Here is a 27060-nt window from a genome sequence, read left to right as displayed (position 1 = left end):
GGCACAGCAAAACGTTGGGGGCAGAGGGTGAATATGTCCCTTATCTTGATTACAGTAATACTTTCTTAGGTGTACATATATAGCCAAAAGTTAACAAATTGCACAACTTAAATGTGCACAATTTATTGCGTGTTGATCATACCTCGATCAAGGTGTTTAGAAAATTTAAAGGATGGAAATCATTGAACAGTTAAGATATTATAAATTAGTTTTGAAAATTATTCAGGGTTTTGGATCAAGTTGAAACATCAAATAACTGTGTTTTTAGCTAATGAAAATTTTTCTGATAAATTTACAGATTTCTCAGAGTTCAGTTGAATTTTCTATTTATAGGCTGTGAGGAGAGTTTTTTTCTAATAATAAACAATAATAATAGCTTGAAATAAAGCATTCTCTATGGTCTAGAATGACATATGGACTTTAATGTTTTGCCTCATTTAGTCCTCAATATGAACCTATGAAGTAGAACATTATCCTCATTTATAGAGAAGGGCCCTTAGAATGAAGGTCACACACCAAGTAAGATGCAGAACTGGAATTTCAAACCAGCAGTCTGAGTCCAGAGCATATGCTTTTAGTCACAAAGCTATGCTGCCTCCTGATCTGACTTTAAGCGAATTGGGGGAAGACCTCTTCTTCCATTGAAGACTGTTAATCAAGGGGCTCTGTCCTCCCCTGTCCTAAGTCCTATTTTTTTTATGAGTCTGATTGATGAACTTGTCCTTTGGTAAAAGAAAATATATCACAATCAAGTTGGATGTAGTTCAGAAAGGAAAAATTCATTTGAGAATCAACTAATGTAACTCATCATATTCCTCAAATTAACAGAATAAGGGAAAATATTCATATGATTACTCAATAGATACAGAAAAAATATTTGATAAAATTTATTTTAATTAATAATATATTATTAATAAAATTATAACAACAAGTTGATTACTTAAATATTATATGAATTCATTATTTTTTAAAGATTTTATTTATTTATTTGAGAGAGAGAGAGAGAGCAGAAGGGTTAAGGACAGAGGGAGAAGCAGACTCCCTGCTGAGCAGGGAGCAGGCTCAATCCTGGCACTCCAGGATTTGAACTGAGCCAAAGGCAGATGCCTAACCAACTGAGCCACTCAGGTGCCTGAATTCAGTATTTTAAAATAACTGTTAGCTAACTGGTTAAGATTAACTATCTTAATCTGGGGTTTTTTTTAAGTAGCTACAAAAACCCATAGATAAACATCACTCTTAATGGCGAAATGCTAAAAGCTGTCCCTCTAAGATCAACAATGAGAAAAGAAAGCCCACCATCACTTCTATCCACATTGTATTAAAAGGTCATGGTCAGTGCAATAAGGCAAGAAAAAAGAATAAAGTTATAAGGCCAAAAAGAAGAAAATAAAATATCATTATTCATTATTCATACATGCTATGATCATATGCTTGGAAAATTCAGAAGAATTTATAGGCATAATTATTATAATTAATAAGTTAAATTAGCAAATTTGCTGGATACAAGGACAAAAAAAATATGCAAATATGCAAAAATCTACTGTATTTCTACATAGCATCAACATTTAGAAACTAAAATATTTTTGACAATAACAGAAGTATCAACTATCTAGGAAAAAAAAAGTAATAGAAGATGTGCAAGTCTTCTAACAAAGAAAATTATTCAACTTACAAAAAATAAGGAGAAATTAAATGAAGCTTAAATAAATGGAAGGTGATCTTCATGGATCAGAAGACCGAATATTATAAATTCCTTTTCTGCCTAAGTAAGCCAGACCTGGCTTAAACTCCTTAAAATCCAAGCACCCTGACTGGTACAGAGGTTTTGAATTGAGGGTGCTCCTCCCCTATACACCTTTCCTTCCTCTCAATCTGATATTCCCTGTGGTTTTTCACCTCTTCATTTTTTCTCCTCTTTTTCTTCTATTTCTACCCAAATCCAGTACTCAAACAAAATTCCACTTTTTAATCAGTTCTTCCTTCTTCAAATCCATTTCTCTTGCCTTGAATTCTATAATACTTTAGATATATAATTAGTCTTAATATTTACAAATTCTTATAGCATCTGTTATGTAAATATGTTAATTCAACTTTTCACAACTCATTTCTCCAACTAGAATGTCTTCACTCCAAGAAGAAAATATTGAGATCTTTTATTTCTTTGCTTCATTCTTGCATAATGCTTTCCACATAGGAAATGCTCAGCACACATGTACAAGTAAAATTTGTTTCATATGCAAGATGTGGCTACAATTACTGGATAAGAACTAGACAACACATTGGATCCAACCAAGTAGATGCAATATCCCAATAGCTTAGAAATCTAAGATTTATATGGCCTTTTCCCTTTAATTTGAACAGTATGACAATCATCTTGGGAGCCTTACCAATTCCCAAGAATTTACCCAGAAAACTAAGAATTGGAAACTTTAACCAGAAATTCTGTAGTCCCAAATCAAAGAACATAGTTGCAAAGTTTCCTGGAAAAGCAAACAAAAGTTCTTGGAGTTTTATAATACTAGAGGGACACAATTAAACATACCACCCCCTCATGACCTCAAAACCATGAATGGCTGTTCAGCAAACACAAAAGCTAAAGCTCCAATCAACAAAACTACTTAGAGTAGACCAATTACCCTGAGGGAAAAAAAATATGGATTTAATGAGTTGTCATGGAGAAGAGTCTACAATTCCTTGATCTAAGACCAGAGGTGGGAGAATTATAATAAGTCTATGGCAGAAAGCCCTCCATGTGGTCATACATGAGATGAAAGATCTTATCTTTCTAAATCCTTCACATTGAATATGAAATATGAGGCAAAATGCATAGAATCACAGCAAATGCATTCCCTAATTTCATTTTGTTGACACTATTGGATAAAATATTTAAAATCCAGAAACTTAGCTCTTAAAATGACTAAACAAAAGCATATTTCCTAGTTTGCCTGAGATTCCTAGAAGATAAGATGAATTTTGAAAATAGATTCATAAATTTGTTCTAGGTATTATAATCTGTAATAAATCTGGATTTGAATCTGAAAATGAGAAAGAGCAAGGGCAGAGACCAGGATGGCCCCAGGACACTGTTTCTATTAACACCAAGCAGATTTTCTCTGCCTCACAGACATCTGTCTGAAGGGTGGAGTGAACTTAGCCCCAAACACTTGCAATCATTCTTTTTGGCAAATAGTAGCTCAAGGAAGATTATAATCTTCCATCATTCTATAAAGTCACTCCAACAGAACTGAAGTGTGGCGGGAGGGGGGTCTATCTTTGGTGTTACCAGCATTATGTGGTGATCCTTGATTGTCCAATCACATTTCTGTGTGTGCATCTCTAGAGTAATCAGGTGGGGACCTAGTCACCTCAAAGGGAGACCATTAACTGTCAGTTTCTGAGGGTCCTCTCATTTGGAGCGGTTGGTTAGTTTTCTCAGAGACCACTCCAACTCCTGCCTGGGTGATATACGCCTTGCAATTAGTATTGAGGTAGAAGGAGCTGGGGTGCTTCCCATTTGGCATGACAGCCTTTATTAAATCCCTCTATTTTCAGGAAGATGTTTCTCTCTTTCCACCAAACTGTAGAGGATTCTGAAATCAAGAGGGTATCTGCAGCTCTTACTGCTCCTTTTAAAGACTTTCAACCAACTCTTCTGTTTTCAGCTGCATGCCAACCCTAACCATGAGGCAACTATTACTTCCAAATGCCAAGCCTTTCTGGACTCCGTAGTTTAATGGAGTTGCTTCTTAATGTCTGCCTTTACCCACAGGCCTAGGTTTCACCTGAACTGATCTGCTAAGTTGATTACCAGTCATCCATCACTGTTCCACATTCTAGAATTTCGTGGATCACTCCAGTATGCTGTTGTCTCCAACTCCAATATATTTGTATCGCAGTAGCTCTGGAACAATTCTGCTTTAATTAGGTGAGGGGGGGGGGCTCTCTTCTAATTCTTTTTTCTACTGGTGAATTAAAAAGGGAGAAAAATTTATGAAATAATATTAACTAGAGTTCTGAGGGAAGGTTAAACACATAGCTTTCTTCTTGCCAATCAAGTTTTCATCAAAAGTGACTTTTATAAATAGTATGAAAACAAATTTGAGAAAGTTTTAATATAAACTTAATCAAAGCACTAACTTTTGAATTCTCCAATTAAAAAGCAGTTCACCTGCACCTCCTCTTCCCTGACCCCTCTGACTTCTCCCTTGCTAGGCTCTAAGCACACTGCTTCCCAGGAGAAGTGCTTCTGCCACAAGGGCACAGCACTGGCTCTTCCCACTACCAAGAAATTCCTTCTGAGTATCTAGTGTCTCACTTCCTCATCTCATTCATGTCTTGGCCCAAATGCTCCCTTCTTAGGGAGGCTTACCTTAACCATCCCACTGCATCCTCCCTCCACGCTCACACAACCCTTCCACCTTTTCTTGCTCTACTGTTGCTCTTTGCTGGAACGCCTACCACCTGTGACATCTATACCTACTCATTATGCTTACTTTTTATTATCTGTCCCCCTCCATCACAAGATGCAAATTCCATAAAAGCTAGATCTTTGTGCTAATTACGTGTTGGAACTGAGCATCCAAAACTCTACCTCAACATAGTAGGAGCTCAATATCTTTAGAATGAGTACATCAACACTAAAAATTGGATTGTATCTAGGGTTGCAGATGAAGGCAGAGCTTGATGAAAGAAAGGTAGCAGAGAGCAGAATGAAGAAACAGCAAGATGGATTCTTTTCTCCTTTCCCTGCCTCTTACTGATGGGAAAGAAGGAAAGATGGGGAGGAAGAAAAGAAGGACTAAGATAAGAAAGAAGAGGGGAGTAAAACAAAGATGGTAAAGAGGAAGAACTTCAAAAGGCCATCATCTGAAAAGAGACAGAATGAAGTTTAAAGCTTCCAGCAAAACAGTGAGCAGCATTCCACCCTCCTCAGCTCATTTTTCCTGCTGGAGTTGAAACTAACTGAAAGATATTTTTAAGGCCCAATAAAACAGTGTGATTTAAACAAGCACTACTAATTATCAGCAAGCAACAAGGACTTCCTTGGGGCACCATAACCTGCTTTTCAGTCATTTAGGTAGTAAAACCACTCCATCACCTCCGCATTCGGCCCCTTGGCAAAGACAGATGTGAATTTTTTCTCCCAGACCTTGTATAATTTTTCTCACTAGTATAATATTTCAGTAATAGGTAGAAATGCAGAAATCTAATGTATGTTTAGAAAATTAGAAGCTTAATAATACTCAATTCTTTGGCCACCAAAAATAACGCAATATTTTTAATTAGTTTATCAATACTCTGTGAGTACTTACTAAGTGCTAGCCTCTGTTGTAATCCATTGCAGTGTTTCTCTTCCTTTGTATAAATAGATGAATCTCATGCTCCCTCTCTAGATGGAACCTTTGTGAGAGAACTGGCTTTCTCAGTACAACTTCTTATCACTGATTCATAGAAGAAAACATGTATCTTTCATATTTCATATTTTCACCAATTTCATATTTCATATTTTCACCAATTGAAGAGATATTTTTATTGAATTTCGTTTTCCTATTTCACATTAAGAAAACAATAGATTTTTTTAATTTGTTTTCCAAATACAAAGTATTACAACATTTTGTTAAAATGTTGTATAACATTCATTCATTTATCAAATGTTCAGAGTGCTCCTAGATACCAGCCAAGTACTAGGTTAAAATGGTGACTAATAGAGAAAATGTTTTCCTAAATTGCATACATAACACTAACCAAGGGCTTTTACCTATGTCCTACCACCTTTCCTCCTTAAGAATCACTGATCCAGGGAGATACTAGTAGAATTCCATGTGCAACTATTGTATATGTAATCTTCCAAGATACTATTATTGCCATTCCATTTAAAAGTAAACTTTATTGGGGCACCTGGGTGACTCAGTCAGTTAAATGTCTGCCTTTGACTCAGGTCATGATCCCAAGGTCTTAGGGTCAAGAACCTGAGTGGGGCTCACTGTCAGCAGGTAGACTGCTTGTCCTTCTACCTCTGTTCCCTACTGCCCCTCTTATCCTTGCATTCTCTCTTTCTCTCAAATAAATAAAATCTTTTTTTTTTAAGTAAACTTTGTTAACCTCTTACCATTATAAAAATAAGGCATGATCCATAAGGAAAAGTTGGAAAATATAGAAAAGTTGAAGAAGCAAAAATAATTCATTCATAATCCTAACACCAGGGCCAGCTAATGTTAATGGTTTGACATATTTCCTTCCAGTATTATTCCTCTTACTGGATTACTCTTATTCCAGAAGGAAACATAATGAGAAAGATACAAGACCAACGTGAGGATTAATCCTATGGAAGAACCTAACACAAGGTCTAAACAAATGTAAAGACCACAAAACTGACAAACCACTGAAAATCAGAACATATCTTTAAGTTAATCAGAATCATAAACCGAATATGCTTTGCTCTTATTTTTTTGATTCATTTTTAATAAAATTTCTTTAATTTTCATACAGAAGTGTTGAAAACTAGATTAAAATTATGAAGAAGGAGCAGGAGGCATCAACTTGCCACACATTAAAATATACTCACAGCTATTACACTCACAGCAATATGTCCAGGCCTAGAAGTAGAAAAATAGATCAGTGGGCCAGAGAAAAAATTTTAAAAACCAGACACTAGGATATACAGAAATTTAATTCACTTTTAAAAAAAGACAGTTTATTAAATATATGATGCTTAAACAATTGGCTTTCCATCTAGAAGGAAACACAGTTGGACCCTCTATACAGGCAAAAACAAATTCCAGATGGAAAAAAATATTAACACACTGAAAAGAGAAAAAATAGAGATTAGAATTTAAATTAGAGGATAAGAAAATAGGCAGGAAGACCTTTTAAACTAAGGCAGGAAATCCAGATTCTGTAAAGGAAGAGAGATAGATGTAATATCATAAGACTATTTTTTAAATTTTGTGGCAGAAAGTTACAAAAATAAAATCAAAGAACAAGTTATTGGTGAGAAAGATATAGCAACTAATGTGACAAAAAATCTGTAATATACAAAGAGTTTTTGCAAATTAATAAGAAGAAGGCAACTATATTGAAGGAAATGGGCCAAAGATACATGCAGGTAATTGACAGATAAGAATCCAAAAGAGAGGGGATCCCTGGGTGGCTCAGCGGTTTAGCTCCTGCCTTTGGATGTTTGAAATCTTTGGATCGAGTCCTGCGTCGGGCTCCCGGCATGGAGCCTGCTTCTCCCTCTGCCTGTGTCTCTGCCCCTCTCTCTCTGCGTCTATCATAAATAAATAAATAAATCTTAAAAAAAAAAAAAAAAAAGAATCCAAAAGAGGGTGACTCAGTGGTTGAGCATCAGCCTTTAGCTCAGGGCATAATCCCGGGGTCCTGGGATCAAGTCCCCCATCAGGTTCCCTGCATGAAGCCTACTTCTCCCTCTGTCTATGTTTCTGCCTCTCTCTGTGTGTCTCTCATGAATAAATAAATAAAATCTTCACCAAAGAAAAAAGAATCCAAAGGAATAGTAATAATAGGAACAGACACTCGACCTCATTAGAAGTCAAGAAAATTAAAATTAAATTAATAATGCTGACTCATCAGATTGGCAAAAATTAGAAAGTGGAGAAATAAAAGCACTAGTGGAAATGTAAGGAAAATAATATTCTTAAACATTGCTGTGGGGATGTGATTTGCTATAATATTTTTAGAAAACAATATGGGAAAACCCATTAAAATTTAAAATACACATACCCTTTGAACCAGTGATTCTATTTCTGGGAATTAAACCATAAAAATAAAGCCACCAATAGCTAAGAATATGTATCTACAAATATTTGTAGTGACAGTACTTTTTTATGTGTTGAAAACATTTTTCACAACAGAATCCCTAATGATAGCAGAACACTTGAATAAATTTTAGCAAATTCAAACCTCATGCAACCAGTGAAAAGAATAAAATAGGTCTATCTTTCTCAGAGTCTCCAAAATGTGAGAAAGTCTCATTCAAAGTGAGAAAACCAAGATACAGAGTAATACACATACACACACACATATATATATACTATGTATATGGCCTGATTATACCTTTTAAAAGACGTAGGATCCATCCCCTTGGATGTGTCTGTATAGGGTGTGTAAGCATAGAGGAAGGAGTAGAGGACACACATCAAATTGTATTCATTGATTTCTCTAAAGGGATATAAGCAAAGCAAAAAGGAAGGAAGAGGAAGAAAGACAAAGACTATAGTATAATAGAAACTATGCCTAACCCAAGGACAAAAGAAAGAGTAGAATAAATTCTATCCATTGCAGTAATGAAAATAAGAATAGAATAAACTTATAAACAAGAACCAGAGGTGACAAAGTCAAATAAAATACTGATTTCCAAATGGGATTGTCAATAATTTTTGCTTGGAAACTTTAAAGAGTTTTTGCAATATAATAATGGTTTAAAAGGAAATAGAAAAGATCTGGCAATACTCCCTCAAGAACCTTGAAAGTGGCTTTGCCTTTTGACACTGTATTTCTACTTTCAGGAATTAGTTTTAAGGAAGTAAACAGAGATGTGAACACAATGCTTCTTAAAACACCTAAGTAGGCGCAGCCTGGGTGGCTCAGCAGTTTAGTGCTGCCTTCAGCCTGTGGCGTGATTCTGGGGACCCAGGATCGAGTCCCCGTCTGTCTCCCTGCATGGAGCCTGCTTCTCCCTCTGCCTGTGTCTCTGCCTCTCTCCCTCTATGTCTCTCATGAATAAATAAATAAAATCTTAAAAAAAAAAACAGCTAAGTAATTAAATAAATTATAATATTAAATGAATTCTATAAGATACAACACAATTTCAATTTGCAAAATACATACCTGTGTGTATGTGTATATATACATTATGTGTGTATTTTAAACATGTTCTACATGTATACCATACAATATAATATTAATGAAAACCCAAGATACAATATAATTTCAATTTATAAATATACATTTTGTATATGGATATATATGTATATGTGTATTTTGCAAATGGAAATTGTGTTATATATTTAGTTTTGTTACTATTATTTTGTGTGAATTTTTTTTCATTTTACTTAACATACATACATACATATTAAGCAAATGACTATAAGACAATATACTAAAATATTACTCAATTATCTATGGCTGGTTAGTATAGAGATGATTTCTATTTAGATCTTTATTCTTCTCAAAATTTGTTAAAATTATTAAGCATTCTACACTATTCAAAATCACAGTAACTATTTCAAAATGGTAATCCATATTATTATTTCATAATAAAGGTAATGAATTCATTTAAAAATGAAAAGTCAGTTTTAAATATTCAGAAGCTGGGATCCCTGGGTGGCGCAGCGGTTTGGCGCCTGCCTTTGGCCCAGGGCACGATCCTGGAGACCCAGGATCGAATCCCACATCAGGCTCCCGGTGCATGGAGCCTGCTTCTCCTTCTGCCTATGTCTCTGCCTCTCTCTCTCTCTCTCTCTCTCTCTCTGTGACTATCATAAATAATAAAATAAAAAAAAAAATTTAAAAAAAAAAGTCTTTAAAAAAATAAAAAAATAAATATTCAGAAGCATACTTTTCCTCCAATGCTCCTGCAACATTAGAAAGCAGTACCAGGTCTCTCATAATGTAAACCTGTGTCAACAGCACTCAGATAAAAGTTGAAGTACAGAGTCCTTGACAAAACAGTCACACCATCCTTTCAGCTTCATATAAACCCCAGAACACTATGAATTCTCAAGTTTTGAGGATGCATCTTTCAGGTCAGGCCTCAGAGAGGCTATCCAGAAAGCCTTCCTATGAAAATCAGCAAAGCTGTGTTTTCCATTGCCTCTACTGAACAATATTCATACTTAATTTCTTCAGATTTCCAGTTAGAGTAGATTTCTATAGTTCTGGTCTGAGGTCTCAAAATTAAAAACACTTGCTCCATTTTTTCTCTTGGTTTTCCTCCCGGATAGAAAATTTCAGCTGAAATGCAAAGTGAAGACACCGGTATGGAAAGACAAGCCTGCCATGAAGGGAGCTGGTGAAACCTCATGGCACGGCAAGGACAATGAAGAAGATTTGTTGTTTTTATCTCAGAAAATCTTCCCTGAGAGGATCCAACAAACCAACAAGATAAAAATGAACTCTATGAGGCATGCTTCTCTCCTCCCACCTTCTTCCCACTCATCCCTTGGAAAGTCTTTTGCTTTGTGGTTGACACAACAAGGATTCCCCACACTACATTTTGTCCCAGTAGGACTGAACAAAGATCAACAGAAATAGGAACACACTTTTTAAAAACATTCTAGTCAACCTCTCTCGTTAGCAAAGTAGGTAGAAGAAATGTGTTCTGCATGCCTGAGCTAAGTAAAAATCACAAAACTATTCTGAAAAGTTTTCCAATACCCAACCAGTAACAAAATATTATTCATACCTTAAAGGGCAATAACATGCTATTATTTAAGTAGGTGCCAAAACAATGGCTGCATGTTGCAATGAGAAGGAAATGTAGGCATGAATGTGGGTATGCATGTCCTCAGCTGATTCTCACTCCTGGTGTCCAGCTCTCTTTGGCATCATGGAACCCAAACTTCCAGATGACTATGATTTTCACCTCTTATGAGAATACATTGTTGTTGTATACATATAACTTCAGACTGGATAGAAAATTTTGGTCCACTTGCTACTATGTGTCGGGTCAACAAAATGAGTAGAAAACTACTATAATTAGCTGTGTGGCACTGTCATGTATGTAGACAGGCCAAAATAATTTAAATGAACCAAATTGAATCTGCTAGATGTAACCAACCATAATCAAAGTGTGTATTAAGGCCCATATTAGCACATATCCAGACAGATACATTAATAAAAGAAGTCCTTCTCTTGACACCTGGCATAAAGGCAAGAATTACAGTAAATAATACTGAAACATACTGGTTTGCAGTTTACCTAGAGACAAGCGAGATTAGAGCCACGAGATAGAGTCAAAACTGGAATGAATCACAGCAAATAGGTACCAGTAAGAGTGGAAATATAGCAGAGAAGTAATTTGATCCAAATGAAGAGTGAAGAGAGCATAATGATAGCTTATTTATTAGTAGAAATGAACATAGATTATTACATTGTATTCAGTTATTGATTATTCATGAGTGATTCATCAATTTTGTGGATTATCCTTCCCTCCACCAGTCTTTTTACATCTGAGTCATCTCTTGCCATCTTTACTTCATATGTGTCCAAAATAATGTTTACCATTAATCTATGTCAAACTTCATTAGCAGAGCAAACCTGATTTGTATGGCTACAGCCTGGTAGTCAAAGAACCCCTTTCCCTCTCTAGCTTGAGATCAAATCTGGTGACACATTTTCACTAGTGGAAGAGAAGTCAAAGTGGAAATTGAACTTAATAAACTGAGACACTGGTCAGCTAATCCTTGTCTATTGTCTTTTTACTAAGTAAAACTGATCCAGATATAATCAATCAACTCTATTAAATGTCACTTATAGGCAAGAAAAGGTACTCATGTGATAAGGAAAAATAGAAAAGTCACTGCCCATGCCTTGTAAAAGCTCAGACCTGGAGCTTTCGACTTGAGTGGATGAGTTCCAAACGGCAAAGAGAAAATGATAAGAACTTGTCCCATGCAATGAGGACATAAATATCATTTCACAGTGGTGATCTGAGCCTCATTCTAGTGAATTATAACCTTAAGGTAAGAGATTTTTCCTCTTTATACTGCTTCTATACTTTCTTCAGCATCTAAGCCCTTTGCTTGCAAACATAATCTGAAAATCCATATTTATAGTGGTCAAGATCTTGAGTTTACTACTCTAGGTTCAAATCTTATTATACCATTTACGAACTGGATGATTTTCAGCAAATTACTTGATTTTTCTAAGCCTTGCTTTGCTTCCCTAGAAAGTGTGTAAAATGATACCCACCCCTAGAGATGTTGTAATGACTAAATCAAGCTATCCTCTGTGAGGTGCACAGCCCCATATCTAGCAGAAAATGTGACCAATAAGTGTAGAGGTAGTATTACTGTCAGTATATTAATTACTTGACTGAACTGACTATTCCAGGAATGAGCAAAGTAGATCCTAAAAACAATAGCCTTTATAGAATTGATTTTTGTAGTGTGAGAGCTGGATGAAAGAAGGAAAAAAGAAAGAAAGAGAAAGAAAGAAAAAAGAAAGAAAGAAAGAAAGAAAGAAAGAAAGAAAGAAAGAAAGAAAGAAAGAAAGAAAGAAAGAAAGAAAGAAAAAGAGTAGAGAGGGATGGATGAAGGGAGGGAGGAAGTGAAGGAAGGAAAACAAGGAGAGGGAGCTAGGAATGAAGGGAGAAGGAAAGAAAGCATGCACACACATATCAATGTCTATATGTGGGCACCACAGTAACCTACTAATATATATTTTATGTATTTTGTTCTTTAACCCTTTGATTCTTTCTACATAAGACCAACATTTAATATTAACAAAGCCAAATATTTCTCAATGGAAGAAACACTGATGTTATGAGCAGTTAATAAATGGAAAGGCAATTAAAAGGAGGGAGTATGACTCTGGTGTTATTGCCTAAGTGACAGAATTATTCAGATAAATGTACAACAAGCCCAAGGTTCCATGGCATCTAGAATCCCAATGGTTTTGTTTCAGACCTTTATCAAAGTCCCAGCAACAGCACAACCCTAGGCCTTTCCAGAATAACAAACTTTGAATCCAGGATCACAAAGTACAAAGAGAAACTTGAGACCACCCAGAGACTGATCCCCGTGTAGAAACACACAAAATTGAGAAAGGAAGTAGAAAACCGTGTGGGACCCCAACTCCCAATGATTTGCACTGGCTCTACTTTCTTCAGCAGCAGTTGAGGAGAGGACTTGGATTTGTCAGAAGCTTTTCCTTCCTCCCTCTTTCTTCACTGGCTTTCTCCTGGCTCTCCAACGAGCCTTGAGCTGCCAAATAGCTACAGGCACTATCTCCTTGCAAGTAGAAAGCTGTGGCACTTTACCCTATTTGCAGTTCTGTGATTCACATGAAATTTCCTTCACAGATGCTCAGACTCTTAAGAGAAGGAATAGAACTCGAGCTGTTTAAAACTCCTAAGCCAGAGGAGATTCTGCGGCTTCTTCTGACAATAGCCTACAGTCAGCCGTGTCCTTGCTGATGAGGCTGGAGGTTCTACATGCCCAGAAACCGTTGTGCATCCGCCCTTAGAAGACTGGCCTGACCAGTCCCACTGCACTTTGGAGGACAGTGGAAAAGTCTGGAATTGGTGACATTATTAAACATTTTGGTTAGTCACTAAGTAAAGTCTTTGCCTAGAAACCTTCATTTCCTGTACAGCAGGGTAGACCAGGTCCAAATGAGACTTTCCTGAAATAATTCATGAAAACAGGCCAGTTCTACAACAAGGAAGTTATCCCGCTGAACAATACACACCAGTTTGGTCCTTAGTGAAATCAGATTTTGTCCACTAGCTGACTGGCAAACAGACCTGTGTCCCACATTGCAGCCCTCCCTTGCAATTCGGACAGGTTTCATAAAAATAAACTTTATGGTACTACTCCACTGACTCAGACTTCCTGTGCATTTGACCATTTTGGAGGACAGCATGGTATTTACAAATAAGAGAGGCTTTTAATCTTTTATATCACATGCCTGGTACTGGATTTGCAAACTGCTAAATAAACACACAGCCTCTCTAGTTGGCTTCCAGGCAATGATGACAACTTGTGCTTTCATTGAAATATGTGTGTGTCTTTTTAAGAAGTCTGCTAACTGGTGTAGAAGTACTCTACGGAGGAAATGAGAAATGGACTTGAAAGTCAGTAAGTTATTTTTCTCTTTTACATTTAAATAAAAAATGATGTGATTACTTGGTGATCATAAATACAAGTGAAATGGTTACTTGTCCACCTGGTAGGCTTTTTTTTTTTCCCCATGATGAAACTGCCACTTGTCACTTTGAATAATTAAATGCAATAGAAACATTTCTCAAGGATTGAGAATATAAGCCTCATGTCTCTGTTTTGGGGTAGGCAAAGTGATATTCTAAAGATGTTCTCCTATTTTAGGGTTAAGTTAGACACAGACGTTTTGCTTCTTGTTAGCACCATACAACTGGCAAGGGGAAAAGCTTGTGAAATTCAAATCGGGAAGTGTTTTCACTTGCTTGCAGCTATGCTGAGGGAAAAAGAATTAAACAAAAGAGCTTTTTTTAAAAAAAAAAAAAAAGAAGAAGAAAAGAAAGAAAGAAAGAAAAGGTTGTGTTTTCTGTATGGTGAATAAACTGTTAAGCATTGTAGATAAATTTGTTAACCTCCCTGATGACATGAAAGAAACTGACCACACAGCGTATGCAGAGGATTTTTTAAAATGATGATAGCTCATAGGCTATATGCTTCACTTCAACTCAGGAAACAAATGTGGAGTGTTCATAAGATATCGGGTGTACTGCTAAGTCCCTGTAATACACTCTTGATAATCACAGAAGTTAAATGAAAAATCATTTTCCAAAATCAGTGGCCAAATTAGGTCTTAATGTATTCATGGAAGAAGTTGGGAGAGAGAAAGAGGAAACTGACATGTTCACACATACCTCAGTGGTGATTCAAAATTCAGATTAATATCTACATCCTTTCTTGAAAAGAGCTGTACTAGGATTAGGTATTACAGTCCTGGAAAAAGTGCAGAAGTTTTTGTGCTTAAGGTCTTCTAGTTTTCTTCATCATTTTGTTTTGAACAGGAAACAAAAGGATGATATAGGTAGTTTCTGAAGATTTCCTTAATTAAAGCTGGTTTAATTCTCACTTAAATCAAAAAAGGTGGTTAAAGTTCAAAGTGGTTTCATTCATCAATAGGCACTGAAGAATCAATGTTTTGCTTGTCTGTTCAGTTCAAATTCCTTGATCAATTCCTTTTGCAAAGCTAAGCATAGCAGAAGCTATTCGCCATTGACACCATTAGCAAGCATTTATGGAGAAAGCAAATGCCACCACCAGCTATACCAACTCAGGTCCGTAGATCTGATTCAGGTCTACCTCCATTTCTGTAGATCAATTTTGCCATTAAACCAAAAAGTCCTGGCTCATAGTCTCTCAAATATGTGTTCAGCAGCAGAGATGTACCTGCTGTGGCTGTGTGATATGTGTTTTCCACAGATTCAGTCATTGCTAATATGATGGGAAAAGCAGTCACTGCACCGAACAAGTAAGGAATTCAGCAACGCCACTTAATACTTAGCTTTATCCTGTTACTTATAAAACAGCTTTCTTAGTCCTTACTTGCAAGAAAAAGTCTTCTTTAATTTTTTTATTATAAGATATTCCAGTAGATTCCCTTGGGGTGCTTCAAGAATATTCCATGGGCAATTTTTACGCCAGATTTCAAACATCAAACTGAGCTACTGAAAAGAGGCCCTGCATTATTTTTTATTTCTAAAATGCTATACAACAGGGGTGCCTGGGTGGCTCAGTCAGTTAAGCGTCTGCCTTCAGCTCAGTTCGTGATCTCAGCGTCCTGGAATCAAGCCTCACATCAGGCTCCCTGCTCAGTGGGTAGTCTGCTTTTCCCTCTACCTCTGCCTCTTCCACACACCTCCAACCCCCAGCAGGTTAGTGCTCTCTCTCTCAAATAAATAAATACAATCTCTTTAAGAAATGCTATACAACAGCTTCAAATGTACAGGATATGAGAGTGAAATTTTTTTTCTTAATTCCAAACAGCAGTGAACCTAATTTATGAATTTTTTCTCAATTTAAAAATAACAAATGGAAAAAAATAAAAACAACAAATGGAAATCTTAATATTGAATTAGGGAGTCTTCAAGATTAGCAGGTATACAATGACATATTTATAGGGGCAATGGACAGGTAACTTTATTTTAGGTCTAGAAAACACCTGCTCAGAATAAGTAGTTTATGATTTCCACATCGAATAAAGAAAAAAAAAAAAAAACCACCACATTGATCTAAGACTTTGGTAGACTTTTTTAACCAAAAATAATGCAAATCCTATCATAGGGTACTTGTATGCCTCATCAATATATTCTCCTAAAATTAAGGGGATTCAGAAAATGCCGAATGAAAAAATGATAAAGTAAGAGACTATAAGGGTTTTCACTGGAAAATCCATACGGATATACTTGGAGTTGTGGTGGGGGCGGGGGGGGGGAGAAGGAGGGAACTAATTAAATACAATATTCAATTAATCTCTGAAAGACAATTTCTCTCCACATAAATCTACAGATTATATGGGCTTCCTCAACCACCTCAACCCATTAATCCAAAATTGTGAAATGTGATCCCTGGAAATACTCAGAATTAGACATGTCATAGTAACACAGATAGAAAGAAATTTTGCACAAACATGCAACAACCTTGGTAACGAACTGATTTTTGTAACCCCAGTCCTTTAGATTTGCTCTAATTATACGAAGCAAGGAATTGGCTGTTATCCAGTGAATTTGAACTGTGGACACTGACCAAATTGTTTGACATTCTACCCCCATCCCTTCTATTTTCAGTCCACATTTTCCCTCCATGGTGACTTTCTGGTTATGTTTTATCTGGTTTTGGCTGTCTCTACTGCCCACTTCAGATAATTGCTCAACTCTCCACTTGGCTTCTTGCTGGGTAGGTTTGACCTAAGAAAATGGATGAAGAAAGAGCCAGCATTTTCCTTTGATCTCTTAGAACTCGGATTCCATTATATAATCTACCATAAATCCTGGCAGTAGAGATTGACATCAACTTCCAAACTTGCCATAATATGACACTCCTAGTTGATTCATTATGTATTCTGACATTTCTTAATTAACATGAACTCAATACTTCAGTGTGTCAGTGATAAGACATTTTTCTTAGTTGTCTTCTCAATATTTTTACGGATTGCCTTGATTAATTTTTCTCTTCTGCAATGCAAGCCTCATATGCCAAATGTTCTAACTGGCTAACTGCCTCTAAGGTTTAAGCTCACAGATGTTTCCTTGTGGCCACAGCAAACACTACTCCCCTGAGAATAAGTCTGATAAATAAAATTGGCAATAAATTTAGAACTAAAGGGCTGGATAAGAAAAATCAAGTGCAGCCCTCATTAACTACACTTTTGTAAATCTACAAACTTGTCTAATGTACTCAGTCCTCAAATATCGATGGTAGTGGATTCTAGGAATCCCATCAACAAATTAAAGCCTTAATCCAAAAACCTCCTTCTATTTAACAGGATAAATCCCTTTCCCACTGAACATATTACCATGGCTGCTAGCAAGTAAAAATTGGCACATTTAAATCTCATTTCTATTCCAAGTGCTGAGGAGGAGTAAAATGGATAAAATCCAGATGGTGTGAAGAAAGTAAAGGAAGGACCCTGCGTAGTCTGAATGTAAATAATTTGTGAACTGATCTGCATGATTAATACTCATCATTAATATTGCTTAAGCAACATGAATGCCATAAGCAGGAAACATTTGCTTTCTACTTTTTCCTTTCCTAGAAAACATTTTTCTATGAGACTTTTCCTTCACAAGGTAGATCTGAAGTACCTCTTTCCTTGATTGGCGAGGCCTCAATGACATGGAGGTATAACCAACAAACCAATATGAACTATGTTCCTCATGCTGAATAATAGAATGTCATCCTCTCCCTGTACTTCTAGGCTTGAAATGCAAAGCCCAGGCATTGCCCACCATGGAACATTCTCAAGAGTATAGTATCATAATTTAAGATTTATTGTAACTGAAATTAAATTACCTAGTGTGCTTGGCCTTTCCCTTCATCACACACCCCAGTGACTCTGCTTTTTTTTTTTTTTTAGTTGGTGTCCTTGTCTTTTATTCCCCTTTAAAAAAAAAATAGAAGAAAAAGAAATGAAAATAGAAAACACAATCTGTTCCCTTCTCTCTATCCTCAAATCATTGGATTCAGCTCCCCTATTCCCATGAGCAGAAAGCAGTTTAGGCAGCAGCAAGAGGCACCACTGTCTTCTCCAACTCAAGTTCTAAATCAATGATAACATGTCGTTCTTTTGTTTTCAACATAGGTGCCTATGTGTGCTTGTGATAGAATCTCAACTCATTGTTCTAAATGGAAATTGCTGAAAGCAAGAATTATAGGATCATAAAACGGTCTGAGCAAGGGAACCATACAGTTTCCCACATCCAATATCTTCATTTAATTGGTGAGGAAATGGGACCTCAAAAATGAAATACTTGCTCAAACTTAGTGGCATCAAACTTCCTGATTTCAAAATATACTATAAAGATACAATAATCAAAACAGTAAGGTATTGGCCTAGACAGACATGTAGACTAAGGGAACAGAGGAAAGAGCTCTAAGTAAGTCCACATGTATAAAACCAATTGATCTTCAACAAGGGTGCCAAGAATATACAATGGGAGGATCATCTCTTCAACAAATGGTTTTGAGAAAACTAGATATCCACATGTAAAAGAATAAAATTTGATGTCATCTTACACCACACATGAAAATCAACTCCAAATGCATCAAAGACTTAAGTTAAGACCTGAAACTGTAAAACTCCTAGAAGAAAACATAGAAGACAAGCTTCATGACATTGAACTTGGCAATGATTTCACGTATATGACAAAAAGCACAGGCAACAACAACAAAAAATTAAAATTAAAAACACCAGCAAGGAATGCCTGCACGGCTCAGTGGTTGAGTGTCTGCCTTTGGCTCAGGGCGTGATCCTGGGATCCTGGGATGGAGTCCCACACTGGGCTCCCCGCAACGAGTTTGCTTCTCCTTCTGCCTATATCTCTGCCTTTCTCTCTGTGTCTCTTATGAATAAATAAAATCTTTAAAGCAATAAAAAATTTAAAAACTAAAAAAAATAAAAAATACCAGCAAGATTACACTAAACTAAAAAGCATCTGCACAGCAAAAAAAAAAAAAAATTAAAAATCAATAGAATGAAAAGACAATCTACAGAGTGGGAGAAAATATATGCACACTATATATGTAATAAGGAGCTAATGTCCAAAATACATAAGGAACTCTACAACTCAGTAACAGAAAAACTAATAATCTGATTAAAAATGGGCTAGGGACTCGACTAGACAATTTTCCAAAGAAGACATACAAATGGCCATCTGGTATATAAAAAAGTGCTCATCATCACTAATCATTAGAGAAATGCAAATCAAAACCACAGTGAGATATTACCTCATCCCTGACAGAATGGCTATCAGCAAAATAGTATTGGTAAGGATGTGAAGAAATTAGAACCCTTGCGCACTGTAAGAATGCAAGATGCTTCAGCCACTATGGAGGTTCTTCAAAAAAATTAAAAATAGGGGCACGTGGGTGGCTCATTTATCTTTAGCTCAGGGGGTGATCCTGGGATCCCAGGATCGAGTCCCACATTGGGCTCCCTGCAGGGAGTCTGCTTCTCCCTCTGCCTATGTCTCTGCCTCTCTCTCTGCGTCTCTTATGAATAAATAAATAAAATCTTTCAAAAATTAAAAATATAACTATGAGGGGATGCCATCCAGTTAAGCACCCAACTCTTGATTTCAGCTTGGGTTGTGATCTCAGGGTTGTGAGATGGACCCCCCCCCCTTCCCTGCATCAGGCTCCCCAGAGGGCATGGATCCTGCTTAAAATTCTCTCTCTCCCTCTCCTTCTGCCCCTCCATGCCACCACTCACACTCTATGTCTCTCTCTTTACAAAAAATAAAAATAAAATAATAATAATAATAATAATAATAATAATAATAATAAATAGAACTATTAGATGATCCGGCAGTCCCACTTCTGGGTATATATCCAAAGGAATTAAAATCTGGATATGGAAGAGCTATTAGCACTCCCATGTTCCTTTGAATCGTATTCAAAGTAGTCTGTTTAATGTGAAAACAGCCTCGTTGTCTGCCAATAGATGAGCTGATTGAGAATACATGCTATATACACACAGTGGAATACAATTTAGCCTTAAAAGAGGACATTCTGCAACATGCAACACTGACAGACCTTAAGAACATCATACTAAGTGACATAAACCAGGCACACCAAAGCAAATATTGCATGATTCCACTTCTACAAAGTATCTAAAGCAGTCAAATTCCTAAGAGCAAAGACCCGACATGGTGGTTACCAAGGGCTGGGGAGGAGTTATTCATCAATAGATGCAAGGTTTCAGTTAATTGAGATGAATAAGGTCTAGAGGTCTGCTGTACAACACTGGACCTACAGTCAATAACAATGTATTGTAGACTTAAAATTAGTTAAGAGGATAGATCCTATGTTAACTCTTCTTACCACAATGAACTTCTTCAAAAAGACTTGTTCAGTACCCAATATAAGTAGCTATTTAATAACTAGAAACAAAGTATAATGATTTTCATCCAATCTAATAGAAATAGGAACAATTGTCTTCTGAATCTATAGCTTGTCCAAATAAAATAATTTTGCTATAAAAGTATTCCAAGTTAATAGCATTTTAAAAAAAAAATAAAAAAATAAAAATAAATAAAAATAAAAAAAAATTAAAAAATAAATAAATAAATAAATAATAGCATTTTATACATGTATGTGGTATATTACTTTTCAAAGTCCTATCACTTAATCTTCACGGTATCACCAATAGAATCTTTGATAGGAGTGTGGTAGTTATCATGCCCATTTTACAGTTGGGAACACAGAGCACTGAGCATGCAAGTTTTTTACTAAGGTCACTCAGCATATTGGTGGCAGAATAATATATTTTGGCCCTCAAACCTTCCTTACAACCATAAACAATCATGACTTCAAAAAGCATGTCCTAAAAGATTGTTTAAACTGTATTAAACTATCCCAATCACCTCCAAACTGATGTACTCACTCTTTGTCTGAAAACATCAACCTACACAGTATTTCCCTTAGCTTAAGTTTGTATCTCCTTCCGGCCCTACATGAAAATCTTTCACAACCACACTATCAGGCCCAAAGATTGACATCTCCATTCCTAGATCATCTCACACCACCTCCCAGCACTCTTCTTACCTGCAAGTTGATGAATGATTCCCCAAAGCCTTTCTCTTCATGCCTTGGCTTATGCTCTTCCCTCCCATCCTCCAAGCTCATGGACAAATGTGTATATAAAACTTCCTATATGCAACCATCCTTCACCACTCCCTGCCCCCCTTCTCTTCCCTCCCCCACCCATCTTCCACCCATCTCAACCAGAAATAATTTCCCCTCTCTGTGCTTTCATACCTCAGTGCTTATCACTCTCAAAGTACCCAGCACATTCTACTCTACTGCCTTACCTTCTGTAACATTACAGTCTATAGAGCACATGACACTTATGTAATAGTCACCTGTCACCTTATGTGCCTTACTGATCATAACTGAGAGTGAGTGTCAAAGAACACACCAGGCTCTACTGCACCCAACAGTTATGTCCTAAGACCCTGGTGTTGGGACTAAAACATTAGTCTTTTGTACTCTCATTTTTATTTACTATGGCCAATCATTTGTTAAGATCTATTTTCTTAATGCCATGTACAGAAAGGTATTTAATAAAGACAAGCACATTACCTGTAATAATCCATTTATATATATTTCACTCTAAAACTATGTGAAAAATATGATTATAAATTTATTTTTAGGGGATCATCTGGCTCAGCAGTTCAGCACCTGCTTTTGGCCCAGGGAGTGATCCTGGAGTCCTTGTTATGGATTTTTGAAAATCGCTGTGAAATTCCTGAGGCACAGGAGGGCAAACCTGGCTTAAATACCCCATCTTTGTACTTGAGGTACTTTGGGTTTGTGAAGGAGCAGAGACTCTGTGATAGTGCCCTTAAAATATTACCTCTTCCTTAAATAAAATCAAAAAGAATTTTACAGTGTGTGGCAAGTTAAACTACACTGGATTCTGAGTAACCCTAATCTCTAAATATTCTTTAGTATAAACTTGACACGAGTAGGATTTTCAAAAAAAAATTTTTTTTACATTTGAAACACATGAAATAGTTCCTGTTTAATTTTAATTCTAACCTAGAATTTCAAGAACCAAAATTAGGAGTATCCCAAATAACCATTTCTATTTCCATAGTTGTATTGATAATATTTCTATTGTTTTCATTTTAAAACTTAATTTAGTTGCATTTTCAGCTTATATATAACTTAAGCTATAAAACTATAAGGGGTCTTATTTGCAAAAGGTAAACTATATATATATGTCATTTTCTTAGAGATAAACACATAAGGAATAAGACAAGGAAGGCAACGTACTATCCCAGCAAAGAGAAGGAACGCTACAACTTTTCATCTTCCCCAGAATTGTCATTTTGGTATGGCATTTCTTCCTCCTTCTGATTGGCAGTATCCTCAAAAGAAACACCAAAGAACTGAAAATGAGTGACACCTATAAACAGGAGAGTGAAGTCAGATTAAGCTCTAAAATGCTGGGGAATAGGAAAGTGGAGTTCCAGGTGTGCAACCAAGATAAACCTTTGTGGCTTTTAAAATAGAAGGTTAGGATAGCTTCTAGTCACTTGGCTTCTCAAAAAAGTCAGAGAGCGTCCCAAAGACTCCAGGGAGGTCCCAGGAAGATTACTCAGAGAAGTAACATGTTGGCCTTGAAGTCTATCCACCACTCTCCCTCCAAAACCGCACCCATCCCGCCTGCCAAATTCACCAACTTTGCCACCCACACTTCCACCATGGTGCACAGGCTCAGTTCTTCAGGACATTTCATAGCACCTCACCAGAGCTACTCTCATCCAGTTAGCAACAAGATTTTATATGTAACTAAGTAAGAATTTATGTGTTCCATATAAAAACTTTATTTTATAAAACTGAGCTTTTTATAAAAACCCTTTCATACACATTATTTAATTAAACCTCATCAATAGCCATAAAACTTTTCTAAGTCAGATTCATTATTCTCCATTTACAAAGATACTGCAGTGTAGAAAAGGTGTACTATTATCTCTTGTCAGCCCCAGATGCTCACCTTGCTTCTCCAAGGCAAGGACTACATGAATCAAAAACTTCAGAAAATAATATTGTATCAAGTAATGACTAAGAGCATGGGCTTTGCAAAGGCTTATCTTCAAGTCTTAGGACCATCACTTATAAAGCTGTCTAATGCTGGACACTAACTTTGCAAAGCTTTAGTTTCCTCGTCTGTAAAATCAGAATCATAATATTGTTTATCATCTGGGGTTATTGTAAGGATTAAATGTGATAATACCTATAAAAAGTATTATACAAAGAGCTCCCTACACCTCAGGTGCTAGTATAATTGCTCTTATTACCACTTCATGGGCACTAAGTATTTGTTATGGAGCTGTGGAGTGAGAGACTGATCCAGATGTTGGGCATTACATTGAATCAGAAATTAGCATACAACTCTACATGGAACAGACTCAGGTCTTGTCTAACAACCAAGCAAAATGCTTCTTTTGATTTTAAACAAATGTGAAGCATTTGTAACAAGTTTTTTACATACTTGTCTCAGCAAGAATTTGCCCTCCCCCCCCTTTTTTTCTTTTTTTTTTTCTTTTCTTTTCTTTTTTTTTTTTTTTTTTTTTTTTTTTGCTACTCTTCTCATCACTAAGGGATGTGGCTATCCTAACAGACACAAAGGAAAGGAATAATGCAGGGAGGGATGTTGGAGGTGTCTGTGCTTTCTCTTCCAACACTTTGTGCTCATTACGAAAGCATTGGCATTTCTACAGGTGGCACGCTCAGCTGGCTGGATTTATTGCCCGTTTCTTTTATAGGTCAAAAGCTATGATCAGATGGATATAAATTCCTAGTAGCCATGGTGCTCACCATGAGTTTGGTCATTTATTCCACCAACACTTATTATTAGGCACTGTACTATGCTTGCAATAAAAATTACTTTGTTGGGGTGCTCGGTGGCTCGGTCGGTTAGACCCCCAACTCTTGACTTCAGCTCAGGTTGTGATCTCAGGGTCGTGAAGTTGAGCCCTGTGTCAGACTCTGCACTCAGTGGGGAGTCTGCTTCTCTTCTCCTTCTACCTCCCTCCCACCCCCCACATCCTGCATGCTCACTCTCACTCTCTCTCTCTAAAATAAATAAATAAACGAATCTTTTAAAAATGACTTTCACCTCACTTATCCCATACAATTATATCCAACAGCTGCTCTTATTTTCCCAACTTTGTTGGATGAGGTATGTGAGGCCAGAGAAGAACTGCACAGGTTGCACAAGGGGCATACTATGGCTTGGATTCAGACATCTTCTGGGGATTGAATTGAACCATCTAATGTCTGCATCCTCACCAAAGAGTTACTGCTATGGAAGACCTAAGCAGAAGTATAAGCTTTCTAGCAAAATATTTTTATGGGTGAATAGACAGTTCAAGGCTCTCCATCCTCAAAAAGAATCACATGCTTTCAGAGAGCAAAATGTTATACTCCTTAGAAAGAACCAAAAAACACTGATGTGCAAGGTTTTGCTGCTGTGGTCCAGTGGGAATGATCCAGAGGAAGTCTACTGAGATGTTGCCTAGAAGGCAACCTCACCATCATCACTATCAACAAAAAACACCTGTAAAGGACCTCCCTTAAAAAAATAGCACCTTATTACACCTGTTGTAGGAAGCTCTGTAGGGATTCACAATGGAGAAGAGCCCTGATAAAAGAGCCCTGCCCTGTGGTGGGCAGGACCACATCTCAACTGATATTAGTGAAACATATGTCATGGCTATTTTACAATGTGGATAGTCTACTCTGAGCTGGTCACTCTCATTCTTGGCTACTTTTCTTTGTAGCCAATCTGCTACCATAGAACACAACTGTCACTGTTCAAAGCAAACTGAAGCCCAAGACGTTGCTCCAACCAACTGGGTTGAATGAATACAGACAAATACTCAAAGAACCCACAGATAACTATGCAAAAATGTTTAGCAGACACCCAATATAAATTTTTATACTGTATATAAGTTTCCAGTGAGTGTTGGGGAGAAGGTGGAGGTAGCTAGCTCTAAATCGTAAGCTGAATGAAAAATTAGAATCTAATTGAAATCTAAATGAAAAAATCTAAATTAAAGTTAATTTTTTTTTACCATTCTTGCAGCAAGTTTAAGACACATGAGTTTTATCCCTTTCCTTGAGTGTCAAGAACAATAAAACAAAACCTATATTTGCAAGGATCCAAGAAAAAGATCCTGGTGGTAAATATGACCTTTCTTTTTACAACCAAAATTTTGCGCTTTTTTACTACATGTTATATCTCTCATACCTACCTTATTTTTATTCATAATTTCTTTGAAAATCTAACAAACTCTACAGCATTGCATCTAACCTCTGGAGCATTATAGCCATGCATGCCAAGGCCCAGTGGACAGTCTTCATAAAATAGTAACAAAATGGGAGCAAACATTTGCTTTGGAGAATTAGGAAGGAATTGTATGGAGCAGAAATGGGCTCTGAACCCTTGGTCTCTGAAGTTCTCATCCAATTTCATTTCTTTTGGCTCTCAGAGCTTTTTAATATAAAATTCAAATACTTCTACCTCATATTCATAATTTCACACTCAACATTAACATATATAATATATAACATTAATACATATCACATTCAAAACCAGATGACTTTCCCAGTGTCCTCGTGTGAGTTGCTCAGCAAGCCTATTAGATCTGGCCCAAAGAGCCAAAAGAAATTGGAACAAGCATCAGTGTGATGATCCCAAGTTCTGATAAAGCCCAAACCTTATTTAAAAAAAAAAAAAAAAATCAGATTGGCTTCTATGAGCATGTCTGAGAGAACAAAAGGTGGTTACCCTCTTGACAAAGCATGAAACTTACAACTCAACGCACATTTCCTGAAACGTGTGGCATTCCTCTAACCAAAATGAAAGTATCCTGCCCTGTCTTTTGTGACTGCCACATCATTACTCAAGTAGCTCACTGCCATATGTGGGGGAGGCATTAATGTACACACTGTCCCACTGCAAAAAATGACCACGAGTTGTTTTCACGTGGTAGCACACTGAGGCAGCAGGACTCAAAAGAAGTTGCCTAAAATCACAGGGCAATCTAAAGACAGGCTGTCTCACTTTTGTATTGCTAGATTGCGGAGCTTTTCAGAAAACTTGACTGCCTTTGGGAAACAAATAATGGCTTGTTCAGACTGCCTCGTTCAAACTCAACACAAGTTATGCCACCAAAGATTAAGAAAGCAGGTAGTGTGCTCCTACTAGCCTGTGATCAGTCCAAATAAGAACTTCTAAAATTCCAACGCATTTCAACAATACGGTAGCTCCTAGCTAGGGCTGGATTCAGTAAGTATACGTTATCTGAGGCAGGCAGACAGCCTGTCAGTGCTATACTAAGAAAAGGGTAGTTGTATTGCCCTCTGACTCAGCTGAACATTATTCCAAAAGTGAGTTTCCACTTTGTACCAAGTTTAGATTCAACATTTTAATGTCGCAGTAATGCTTGCCAACAACTTTGCAAAATATCCCTGGAGCACTAAGAGAAAAATGAACATCTTTTAACATGAGAGGGAAGCTCTAAAGTTACATCACGCTGGTAAATAGCAGCACATAGAGCAAAAAGAAAAAAACTTATATTGAGAAAAAGAAATAGGAGTACCTACTTGAGGAGAAGAATGTCACTCAAAGACTGTCTTCTTATGATACAGAATGGGCAAGAGAAAGGAACACTAACCTTTCGAGCCCGTTAAGGCGCTTCTGAGCATGGAGACTGCATTTTCAGTTTTGGTGAAATCCGTTCTGAGGCAGTAGACAGGAGGCTGTTATGACCATGAAATTAGGAAATGCAGCAACTCAAAACTAAAGAGCTAGCACCACCATTTGACTAGGAGTGGAAAATCTCCTGTACAAAATAGAGGAGGGGGTGGCCTTCCTTTCTCCGCACAAGGCCCGATTCTAACTTTCTTAGCGCTTTGGTCAGGACAGATGTTTAACAAAGGGTTAGTAATTTGTTAATCTGCCTGAAAATTTTTTATGTAATCCAGCTGATTTTCTCTTCACTGCTAATAAAGTTTGAAGTCTAGACAGGCATGTCGGGTTGGAAAAAAAATAAAGCACTCATTCAGCACATAAATTTTGCTAATCCAAAAT

At 36.8% G+C, this 27060-nt stretch overlaps 1 protein-coding gene across 2 annotated transcripts in view; it reads right to left on the bottom strand.

The window, feature by feature from the left end:
* The window catches only part of ESR1 (estrogen receptor 1), a 382657-nt gene extending 355827 nt beyond the window's left edge, over positions 1-26830 (bottom strand). Inside the window, exon 1 of one of the 2 annotated variants that reach the window (XM_041742947.1) lies at positions 26645-26830. The gene's annotated coding sequence lies outside the window, so the exon portion shown is untranslated. Of the gene's footprint in view, positions 1-26573 lie in introns of both variants that reach the window. The other variant, XM_041742948.1, reaches the window with a different exon arrangement.
* Between the last annotated feature and the right edge of the window lie 230 nt (positions 26831-27060).

This window comes from Vulpes lagopus, chromosome 2, assembly GCF_018345385.1.
Source record: "Vulpes lagopus strain Blue_001 chromosome 2, ASM1834538v1, whole genome shotgun sequence".
Lineage (NCBI taxonomy): Eukaryota > Metazoa > Chordata > Mammalia > Carnivora > Canidae > Vulpes > Vulpes lagopus.
This window is presented reverse-complemented; position numbering and strand designations above follow the sequence as displayed.